The sequence below is a fragment of the Chrysemys picta genome, chromosome 2 (genome assembly GCF_011386835.1).
Source record: "Chrysemys picta bellii isolate R12L10 chromosome 2, ASM1138683v2, whole genome shotgun sequence".
NCBI classification, from domain to species: Eukaryota; Metazoa; Chordata; order Testudines; family Emydidae; genus Chrysemys; species Chrysemys picta.
The window spans coordinates 154,430,403-154,442,687 of NC_088792.1; the positions used below are offsets into that span (position 1 = coordinate 154,430,403).

Here is a 12,285-nt window from a genome sequence, read left to right on the forward strand (position 1 = left end):
GCACTCTCTTGCCTTCCTCTTAGATTCACACTGATTTCTCCTGTCTGTTCACTTCATCCATGCTTTTTGGTTTGGTTCACATATATAGCTGCAAACAAATAAATGTTTCACCCCTTGTGTTGACAATCAATGTCCAGGGAAACCTCAGGCCAGATGGCTCAGCTGGTACTCAACTGGGTTGGTCACATTAATCTGTGCCTTGGGTGGTGGCTTCTATTGTTTCAGCTATCACTAAATAAAGGGGTGTTTAATTGCTCCCCCATTGAGTTTGAACGAAGGATGCTGAGTAAACTCATCAACTTCTACCAGGTCTGTGACTGATCATTGCATAGCAATATCATAGTGTCTTAAGGGTGGGATTTTCAAGAGCACCTGTATTGATTTGCAATGGGCATCTAACTGCTTAGCACTTTTGAAAATTCCTGGTGTAGTGAGGTTTAAGTAATTATTTCATTAGGGTGGAAGATATTACTGTGCATATTTTACACATGTGTAGACCTGCAGCACAGAAACCTTAGGTCACTTTCCCAAGGCCACACAAATCAATAGAAACCAGAGTCCTAATTTTCAGAAGAGCCCATATCCCATTTAGGCACCTAAATGAATTTGCTGTATTTTCAAAAGTACACAGCACCCAGCTGGTCCCACTCTTCACACCTAGGAATAAGGACTCTTTAGGGTGTGTCTGCCTGCAATGTAAGCCCAGAGTTAGTGGGACTCAAGTCAGCTGACCTGTATTATGGAACCCTTGGCTTCAGTGTCTACATTGTATTTGAACCCTAGGTTAAGAATTTGCTGACCCTTGCTTGAACCTAGAGCTCTGGCCTCCACACTGCAGTGCACAGACCTTAGTCAAAGTAACCATATCCCACAGTTCCTACTGCCCTCCCCCCCAGCTTGAAGTGTGGCTTCCCTAGCCCTAGGAACATGGTGCATTGTTAGAAAATGTTTATGCCCATCCTGCATGTTACCAGGAAGCCTCTCACTTTGCAAAAGGCTCAATAGGTTCGCTCTCCATTGCAAACCCATGAGTCTCTCCGACAGCATGCTTGCAGATTGGCAATCAGAATGGAATGGGTTATCGCTGACCTGAGCTGCTGCCCTTTGCCAAGAGCGATGGTAGGGGGGAATGGGCTTCCATTTTCAATAGAGTGGATTGCAGACAGTTGGGATAGAGAGGACTAAGGAAGTTGTCCCATGGAATCATGGGATACTTCCGGATGATGCTCGGGGCCTGAGTCAAGCAGGGCTGTGGCTACACTGCAAAACAATAGGGCTTGGACTCTAGGTCCCAGCTTGATTCAATCTTGAACCCTCCAGCTCTGCTGGGTCCTGGGACATTGGCTCTGAGTTCTGGGTTAGGGCAATTGCAGTGTAGATGCAAGGTGGGTTAGCTTGGAGCCCAGATTCCAGCAGAGGCTCACATTGCTGTGTAGACATACCCTTTGCGGCCAAATGGGAACTTCTGGTTTCTGAGTTCTCTTGAGAATCTGCTCACAAGAGTTGGAAATCCCAGTCTCTTGTTCAGACCACTATACACATCCCCTCCCAGGCTATCTTAGAAAAAAGGTAGCAGGGCTGTGGTCAGCACAAGCTCTCTTCTCAGAAAGTTCACCTACCCCAAGGGCAACTGAAAGGGAATGCAAAGGGCTTTGCAGAAACCAAGACATTAGAAATAATTTAATATCTATCTTAGGGTTTTCTACTGCTGTCCATCACCCTAGCATTTGAGCACTTTCCATGTAAAATTGATAGCAATAGTAAAGTTCCTTGTAACATCACGCTCACTATTTCATGCTTGGGATAAAATCTGTTTAGGGTATTGATTTTACTTTTATTATTTACTCCTTATTGGGGTTTTTTTTTTTGGGGGGGGGGGTAATAGGTTGAATTGTTTCAGTTTGGTTGGTTGCCTGTTAGGGAGTTTGGGGTAAAAAGGAGCGTCAATACAGTAAGTGGTGTTATTCTGGTGGAAAGGCCTGTGACCTAGAGAAAGGTTTTGCAGTATTGTCTGAAAACAGTCACACACTGGATTTGCCTGATTTCCTCTGGAAGTCTGTAGCACAGGAGGATTGACTTGGAATGTCCTGAGCTCCCAACATGCACTGTCTCAGCTCTGTGATCTGCAATTGTGATCTTGAAAATCAGAATGAATGTGTCACACAAGGAGAAATGCAGACCCCTACACTCAGCTCCTCAAAAGTAAAAGGAGAAAAAAAGACTCTTAGTTTGGCCTTTTAATTAAAGTCACTTATTGCTTTAAATTATTTCCCCTTCAGCTCCAATCCTGCTTTGAGAGTTATTCCTATCTCAGCGATGAATCATAGTTGCTTGTGGGTGAGAGCCAGCTAAGCGAGAGACCTCAGAATGGATCATTACTGCGTAAGTAAGCAGAAAGCATAGTTTTCCCCTCTTCTACCACAAGAAAATTAAAACTGTTTATTTCTTCCTGTTTACTGCGGTACTTATGAAATTGCTTGTAAAAAAATTATATCTTCAGTAGTGATCTGGGATTAAAGAGTCTCTCTGAATGACCCTGTAAGAAAGCAATGATGCAACTTATGCGGATCCAAATCCCCTGAGATGCATTCCATGACTCACCCCACACAGCTTGTTCTGTTGCCCATGATGGTATTCTCATATTTCTATTCCCTGTATAAAACTAGCTTTCGTAGCTGATGGTATTTAGCATTGGTCGATCATGGCTGCTAACTCCTAGTGACCTTAGTGTGGTGTTTAGATGTTGCTTGTAATTATTAGAACTGGGAGCACTGGCTGTTGGGAGTCTGAAAGGACAGGAAACAGGAAGAAGGCGGGAGGAGTTGGGGAGGCAGAGTGAGAGTTACAGAGGGTGCAGCAGCAGCTTGATAAAGAGGTTTCCACTTTAAAAATAAAGTCCTGTTGAAGTTGGTTAGTACCTTGCCTGGTTGATACAACACTTAGCTGGATGATCAATGACCGAACGTGACATTCACACCGGTTGCAGATCAGTAATGGATTTTATGCGTGCCCAAGGTACTAAATTTGACAAGGGGAAAAGAAAGATGTGAAGTGAAAAAGGTAAAGAGATGAACAAATGAATGGCTGGAGAACATCTGCATTACCTTTTATTAATGAAGACTTTGAGCCAGATGGAATTCTGGAATTCATCCAAGTTGTTCAGTAGAGTTATGCCAGGGATTAATTTGACAATTTATTTATTTATTTGTATTGTATTGTAGCAGTGTATAGAAGCCCCACTCGTGGACCTGGACCCCACAGTGCTAGATGCTATACAAACACAGAATGAAAAGATGGCCCCTGCCCCAAAAAGCTAACCTCAATCTCTGATTCTTATTCTAGTAATTTCATGGGGTGGAATTCACCCCCGTGCAGAGCTCAATTCTCCTCAAGGTCTAGGTACCACCTAGGCCTTCAAAATGGAGCATGAGTGGGATTTACTTAATGCACAAATCTTCTGCATAGAAGCAAACTTTATCCATCCATGATGAGCTACTGGCAAGTCCTTTTCAGTTTTTCTAGCACTATAGACACCACTTTTGAAAGGCTGTGAGTACTCCGCGACGTTTTTTTGTGGGTTGGCCTTAGCACAAGGTTGGTAACCAATTTACTGTGTATAAACAACAAGAGTCCCCAAAGAGGGAAATTCACATTTGGGATATGTCTGCACATATGCTGGCATATACAATATAAACACCACAGACTCAGCTACCATGGGTATAAACAGCAGCATAGATGGTGAGGCACAGCTTAGGTGAATACTGTAGAGTGCCCTACACACCTGAACCCCCTGACTCTATACAGCCTCTCCACATGCCCAAGAAGTGCCTCCCATGTCTATACTGCTATTTTTAGCAGTTTAGTGTCTTGCTGCTGGACTCTTTTCCCACCACAGTGAAAGGCTCTGGCAGCAGGGAAAGGCTCTGATAGCGGAGAGGCAGTGGGGAAAGGCTCTGTCAGTTCCCCCTACTGGTGCCTTTCACTGCAGCGTGTGGTTATGCACCACAGGTATGGATGCAGCCTAACTTTCTCTGTGGAGTGCAGCTACGTGTTTGGTGCTTGTACTTGACATGCCAACGTAAGTGTAGACATAGCCTTCGAGGTGAACTGGGACAGGATCTTTACAAATGGATCAGTCAGTACCTCAAGATACCAGTCTCAGATGCCTCACTTCTAAGGCAATGGGGAGCGATGGTGGCAACCTTCACGTGGTCCTCCCTGTTAAGTACACTTTAATCTATGTGTACAAACTAATGCCACCACTTTGCAGATTTAACGATCATATGTCAACTTCCCAGTCAAAATAGCAACTTTTCCAAGAAAGACTCTTTCAAAGCCACACTCATCAGCTAACAGACCTGTTGATTCGTCTAGGCCAATTTAATGCCGAGGGCCTATCTCGTTCAAAAGTTGATGGACAATAACATAAATGTCCTGGCAATGCAAAAAACACATGTGGCGGAAGAAGACTCAGCATGCCTCAAGATAGCAAGATATGTCCTTCTCTCCACCCAAAACCATCCAAGACTTGGAATGGCTGCCTACATCAGGCCACAACTAAAACACATAGCCAAAGCACTGCCAGAAACTGTCAGATACATCACTGGTATCTGAGTCAGGGAGCTGACAATGTATAATGTGTACAAGCTGCCCAGCTATCATAGAATCATAGAATATCCAGGTTGGAAGGGACCTCAGGAGGTCATCTAGTCCAACCCCCTGCTCAAAGCAGGACCAATCCCCAACTAAATCAACTAAAACTATCCGGGGCCCTTACTCCTACCAAAATAACACCTCCTATAATAACATCTTGGTGATTTTAGCAGCCATCATACAGAATGGACTATTCGATGAACAACACTGCAGGTGAACAGCTTACTGAGGGGGCATCAGTACCTGCTGTTTGATACAAAATGAAAGGATACCTTCTGCACAGCCTGACAGAAGAAAGAATACACACCTGTCTTATGTTTTGTGCCCACGGACTGCAGTGGATCACCACTCATTGCACCACAGATTGTCCGGGACCTCTTCGTGCACAGGGCAGTGGTGGTACCCAGTGGCCTCAAACTCCCCATCATTACCTGTGTTACCAGTTCCATGCTGGAACCTGAGACAGGTGGATTGGCTGGGTTTCTCCACTGATGTCAAAAAGCCATCAGCAGCATACCACCAAAGCCCAAAAACTTCAACCCCTTCACACATTTTTTATTAAAGCTTCAAAGAAGAATATTCCCAGCTACAGGAGCTTCTTTGCTGGAGCCCACAGAGTGAAATGCTCCTACGGGACTATAAAGCTGCTCTGACCTGGACTGCTGTCCTGGAATCGTTAGATTATACAAGATGACAACAATGGCTGGAGATGGTGGAAGCCACAGACTTCATGGACTCCAGCTATAAGGCATGGGCCCTTCTGCAGCACCATCACACACATAAATGTTGGAAGTCACTGCAAACAGCATTGCCAGCCTCCCAGTAAGAAATTAAAAGATGACCATAAGCCAACAAATGAAAAAAGGGGTGAAAACAGCTCTTAAGGAATCCTGCCCCTTCAACAAGTCTCTGTCAATCCTCCACAAGAGCTGAGATTGATGGTACCCTCTCTGAAACCAAAGCAGGAAAATCAGCTGGCACTGATGGAATTGTTTCAGCCTTCCTTAACCATCTCTGGCCAAGAGGGCACTTCTGGGTGGCAGCACAATTCACAGAAGTCATCACCACTAGCAAACTCCTAACAGCTTGAAGACGACCAAAGGTTATCACCATTTAAAAACCCAGTGTAGAGGGCAGGCCTGGGTCCCCCTGCCAGCTCCTGGGAAGTGGCACGGTGCGCTGGCAGTGCCAGCCAGACAGCTGGTTTGGAAGGACTTTGAGCTCTGCCAAAGGGGAGGAACCTAGTGACTTGGCTGGAGGGCCTAGCCACAAACAAGAAGTTGCAGCTCAGAGAGTGAGAGGGGCCACAGGGAGAAAGAGATGACGGGTAGAGACACCGCCAGAGGAGGGCAGTGCCTGGCAAGAGCTAATCCCTAGAGCCACTAGGAGAAGGTGCCACACGTGGTGAGTGGACCCTGTGAAAGGTGGTGGTCATTTTAGACCATAAATCTAATTAGTTATGGTGCATAAAGATTTTCATTAGGGAATTTTTTGTTTCCTTTTAAATTGAAATCAAAGCAAATAGTAAATATTTAGCCAGGGGAACATTTACTGTTCTGTGATTTACCCATTGGCAGTTGTAGCGTTAAAACCATAGGCAATTAATTATCTGCAAGAAGAGAAACTATAGATTAAAAAAACTAACTCCTTAATACTCGGAATGTGAAAAGGGCCCCTTCACTGCTGGCTGGTAGGGTGCATCTGTCTTTATTAGATGAGGAAAAGGAAAGTATAAACAGAGAAGAGTGCCAATCGAGTCCCTTACGTTTCTCCCACCTTGCCAAATGCCACTTTACTGAGTGTTATTGTGGGTTACTGCAGCTGAAAGTACATCTGCTATTCCCACGCTCCTTGCCATGGGGGTGGGCCCGATAGGATTTCTCTATCACCGCAATCTGTCGATGTAAATATTGACAAGCGCCATCTTCCCTTTCTGTTTTTTCTCCAACCCTTCCTTGCCCTGCTCACAAAAAAACAAAAAGGAAGTGCACACACAGAAAGGACAGACAGTAAATGTACATCTTTCCCCATAGAAATTATAGATAGCAGAGGTAGGCTGAGAGAAGGGAAGAAGGGATACCCTTCCAACCTCCACTAATGTGTGTAGATAAATGGACATAACCTATTCTCACCTGGGGGTTGGCACCAGGTTTGCATGGTGCTCAGTTCAAAAAGTTCATTTGACTTGGAAGGATTCTGTCCTGCTGAGGGAGGTTTCTTATTGATAAATCTGCTGGAAGCAGTACGTGGGGACTGGAAGGGATTTGCAGGTCATTAAGCTACCCCACATGCAATCGTCTTCATAAATGTATCAAGTTCCATCTTAAAATTAGTAATAGTAGGGACAAACAACCTAACTATCAGGAGGCTGTTCCAGAGCTGCACTCCTCTGATGGTTAGAAACCTTCTAATTTCCAGCCAGCAACATCTCTCCAAAACAGTTGCATGTGTTTAAGCATGAGCAGTGTGCTGGGTCTCATGATTATGATGCATAATGGGTTATGGGGCAGAGGGAAGGAAGGCCCATTGCATTGTTCCAAAAGCAGTATGTTAAGAAAGATGGGGTAAGAAAGCTGGCCTAGTGGTTAAGAACCTGGCCTGAGACTCAAGAGAGCTGGGTTCTGTTCCTAACTCTGTCACAGACTTGCTGTGGGCAAGACCCTTATTAGATCTGCGAATTATTTGCCCATTTCATATTTCCTTTGTCTGTTTTTCAGGGCATGGACTGTCCTTTTACTCCGCTTTTGTACAGTGCCTAGCACAATGGAGCCCTGCTTTCAGTTGGAACTGTCTAGGTGCTGCAGTAATACAAATTATGAATAATAATAAGGTCAAACACAGATTTCCCCAGTGTTCCTAATAGCACCCAAATGAGCCAACATTTACTGGTTTACACTCTTTTAGCTGCTATACAACTGAGATTTATGGCTGCGGAGAACACAGCAATGACAGAGTTAATGGGTTAATGCCCAAGCTGTGCCCACCCCTCAAACCCATTTGTATTATAATAGCAAAAAGCCTGGACTGATATTAATGAAAATGTCACACTTATCACCTTGCATTAAAAAAAAATTCCTTCAGTAATACATTCCAATTAATGTGATGGTCTTGTCAGTATTTTACATAAACCTGAATGAAATTTTAAATTATTTCTTTAAGAATCCACATGTTTAGCATAAGATTGGTTCCAGTTCTTCCATGAAGCCCATGGAGTTACACCAGAGCTGAATTTGGTCCCTTTCTCTATCAAAGGCCTGTTTTGTCAGGATTTCTGGCTTAGTCTTCCCTTGACGTGTAATAATTATGCTGATTAGTGTTGTGAGATTTTCCCCATATTTCCCTATTGGTGGGAAGTGTTAGGTACATCTCTGAAGGTTTGTAAGAAGTGCTGTGTGTTCCCTCTGGCTTGACACCCAGGACTACAAGCTGAGGTACCTAAGGCCTTATCCAGCTCTATTGGAGTAAATGGAAAAATGCCCCATTGACATTACTGGGAGCTGGACTGGGTGCCTAGTTTCACTTTCTGGATCTTCCACTTTCTCTCCATACTCCCTTGGGCTTAATTATCAGGGAGGTGTGGTTGTTCAGCAAGTATGAGCCCCAGGCCCTTAATCTTTGCTGCTATCTGCCCTGCTGTATGGGAGTATAATATGGTGTTTACCTTAGCCAGAAGGCTGGAGACAAGAATGGTTTAGTGGGAAGGGTGCTGACCAGGGTCTGAGACACCCGGATTAAATTCTCTACACTTTCAAGATAAATCCCTTAGTCCATGCTTCCATTTCCCATCTGTAAAATGGGATAAAAGCCTTTCCTTACTCTGCAGGGGTGTTGTGAGAATAAATATGTTAAAGATGACAAGGTTCTCAGCTACTATGGTAAAGAGGGGCAGCCAAATACTTTAAATAGTTAGCTTAATATTTGTAAAGTAGTTTGAGATAATCGAATGAAAAGTGCTGTGTATGGTCGCCATTCAATCCCTGGTACTGGCAGTAAGGTTTGTTTCTTGGCCATATAGCCCCAGAGGTAGGGTTCACGTCACTGACAAACTAGGAAGTTTGAATGCTTCTCTAAATTTCAAAGATCTGCAAAGCTGGATCGGAGATTTCCAAAGTGCAGCTTTCTTCAGTGTGGCTGGATTGCGGTTTGGACTAAATGCCTGTTCTGGGGAGGAAGAATCCCCCTTAAACCTTTGCACAGGCTATCCGGATCTCGGAACTGAAGGGTTACTAGGTGCTGCAGGCCCAGTGGGTGGGAATAGGCAGGCAGGGAAAGATGGGAGCAAAGGGGGAGGATGTCTCAGTCTGAGCCACGGAGGGCTAATCCTGGGTTGGTGCAATTTATGCACTGCTTCTTGCCCAAGGCTGTGCTAAAAGTCACAATCCCAGACCTATATTTTTGGCACTTCTCTTTCCAAACTGGACCAGAAACTGTACTGCCATTTTTTTTTAAGTGAACTATGGTTCTCCCCCTCCCCCATCTCAAAAGAACTTTTTTGGGGCTCAGTTTGCGTTTGGAACATCAGCCATTGTTTTTAGCCTAAGCACTTTGTTCACCCCTACCTACTTGTATAATCCACATCATGCGGTACTCACTTTCCCTTTAGTGGTGGCTGGGCTGCATATAAAAGTTGATAAGCTGCTGCAGCAGCAGCTTGGTTACCAGAGTTATGCCTTTCTGCTCAGGCAGTAGAAACTCATGCTTTTTAAACCAGAGGTCCTAGGTTCAATCCCAGTTGTAATGACCAACCCATGAGCATGTTGTTATTCCTGATGGCGTTTAAGGCCCAAGCCATAGAACTGTGTGTTAGAAATCTCTAGTGGGAACAGTTTAAAAAGATCCCTCTCCCTTTGAAAAATCAGTGCTAACTTTGCCATTGACTTTCAAGGGGAATAGATTCAAGGCATTAGTGTGATAGCAATAGCTGCTTTTTCTCATCTTTGATTAACACTTCTTCATATTTATTTTGAGAGAATCACTAGGCATTTGCATCTCATGAAATATAACCTGAATAGTTTGGGTTATAAAGAAAGTTTGGGTCCAGATTTAATAAAATAAATAACTGAGAAGTGAATCAATGAAATACCACAGGGAGTGATGGAGTGATCATGCCATCTCTGCTATTTACTTCAGATTCAGAAATTGCAAGCAAACATCCAATTTAAATAAGAAGAAATAAGATGACCTATTAATGTTTTCCTTAACGTTGGAGTCTGTGAAATCCATTGATGACCCCAGGCTTCAATTCAGGACAGTGTTTAAGTCCTCTTGAAGTGAATTGCTCTTAAACGTACCATTAATGTTAAGCATGTGCTTAAATGTTATCCTAAATGGGGATGGGCTTATGTATGTGCTTAACTGCTTTCCTGAACTTGGCCTTCGGCTTAGTTCCTAGTGGATAGTTGCCTGTGACTCAAAAAATCTCCATCTTAGTTTATACTAAATTTTGCACCCTTTTCAGCATATCCTACAGAGAATCTGAAGACTGAATAGACCCAAGGTATTTAGGTGCCTAAAGATGCAGATTAGGTACCTAACTTCCATTGATATCAATGGGAGTTAGGCATCTAACTCACTTATCCACTTTGGAAAATCCCACTAGGTGCCTATCTGCATCATTAGGTACCTAAATACCTTTTAAAAATAAAGACCAAACTACCCTTTACCACAGTGAGAGCTGTACTGTAAAAACATCAGGCCACATCCTCAGCTTGGGTAAATGAGCACAGCTTCATTGGTATGAACAACTAAATAAGTCACTGCAAGAATTGGTCACTCCAGATCTCAACTGAGACACATGGCTAAATAAAGCACTTAACTTTGACAGACAGAATTATAATTCCAACCCATTCCATCAGTCTGAAATACTGCTTTAAAAGGCCTCCTTACAAATTACACATTTTTTCAAGTAAACAGACTGATAGAGCGTGAATTTCAAATCTCCATAGACACCATTTTGTGATTGTATTTTTGCAACTGAAATAAATGTCAGGCACCAAAGTTACCATTTTGGACCCCAGCTGTTTGAGTGCCTGAAAATCAGGTGCTTAAATTTCAGCGTGGTAGTATCTGTCCACAATTCACTGGGGTCACAAAAATATAGATGGAGTTGACCGCAAGTACTAGACTGTGCCTGCAGAAGGAATTGGTTAGGCAGATCCTGATCATCTGACTGTGCTAAGTATGTACATTCATTCACAAAACCTACATTATTAATTTGGATGCATTGTTAGGGAAATGACACGTTTGTAAATGTTTATGAATACGCAACATCCAAGGAAAGAAATAAGATGTTTGGCTTTTGGTAGAGGTCATTTTGTTCACAAAACTGCATGGGTTTTTCTTACAAACCACTTGCAGTCTGCAATTTTCTGCAAATGTACATTGTTGCTAAAAGATGCTGTTGGATAAACTAAATTTGCTGCATTAAGAATAATTCCAAGAGAAATTACAGAATCAGATGAGTTCTGAAAGAAGTATTTAGTATTTTGTGTTAGCTTGTATATGGGGCATATTAAATCTGACCAGTATGTTGAGTATGAATTGGGAAATTACTAGGTTCTGTGATAGAGCAAATTTATCATTTCATGTTTTTAGCTAACGCTGTCTGAGTTTTCTTTACATCTGATTCTGCTGTGAGATGTTTTGACAAATATGACAATAACCTGCAATATCCTGGACAAATCTTATTGTATTAAGTTTAATATTGTAGGTGTTAATTGTATCAAATATTCAAATGTTGATGTACTATTAAGGGTTTGTATATATTTCCTTGATGGTGGGGGATCGCTGCCCTCCAGGAACTAAGAACAGTGTGATTGAGTGTGTACCCCACACAGGCCCTAGGAGAGCTGCATTAGGCCAGGTGGTCCCAATCAGCCAATTAAGTTGCAAAGAGGAGGAGGGGGTTGTAGACTGAATGGAGGTTGCTAATTAGGAGGAAGCTCACCTGTGAGGGAACAGGTGGGGTTTCTGTGAGGGAAGTAAGCCTGCAGTCTTGTGCCTTGAGGTAAGGGAGAAGGAAGGGGAGATAGCAACATCTGAGAAAAGGGAGAGGAAGGTTTTATCTGTAGACCGAAGAGAGAGGGGTCTGACTAGGAAGGCTGGAGAATGAAAAGCTTGGAGAAGCATGATCGGAAGTAGTCCGGGGCAAGAGCAGCAAGATGGTTGTGGCCTCAGACCTGAACTGCTTTTTGTAAGGCCCAGGAGTGGTTCCCAGAGCAAAGGGTGGGCCTGGGTTCCCTACCAAGCACTATAGAGTGGTGTTGCTAGGGCAGTGAATAGGAAGACTGCTGGAGTGACATAGTTATGGAAGTGGGTGTGAGGACTGCTTAATGCTGCTGGTGCAGAAGGACTTTGAAAGACTCCCCCGAGATGGGGGAATCACAGTGTGACCTGACTGGAGGGCCAAGTTGTGAAGCAGCCGTACTGTGACTCTGTGAGTGGGAGGAGAGCTCCAAGTTGCAAGACCAGGCAGTGGACGCTGAACTTGGCAGAGCTAATTCCCAGAACCACCAGAAGGCGGTGCCCCCCAACGGTGAGTAGCGCACCCTCTGACAGGCGGTTAGGCAAACTCACTCAGGTTGCAACACCCCCAGAGAGCTGCTACCACCACCTGAGGAGGAGAGGCTCCTA

General features: G+C 43.8%; 1 long non-coding RNA gene across 2 annotated transcripts in view; it reads left to right on the forward strand.

The window, feature by feature from the left end:
• Window positions 1-11,578: 11,578 nt before the first annotated feature.
• The window catches only part of LOC122172157 (uncharacterized), an 89,767-nt gene continuing 89,060 nt past the window's right edge, over window positions 11,579-12,285 (forward strand). For both annotated transcript variants that reach the window (XR_010598609.1, XR_010598608.1), the window contains exon 1: window positions 11,579-12,187. This is a non-coding gene — a long non-coding RNA (uncharacterized LOC122172157). The remainder of the gene's footprint in view (window positions 12,188-12,285) is intronic.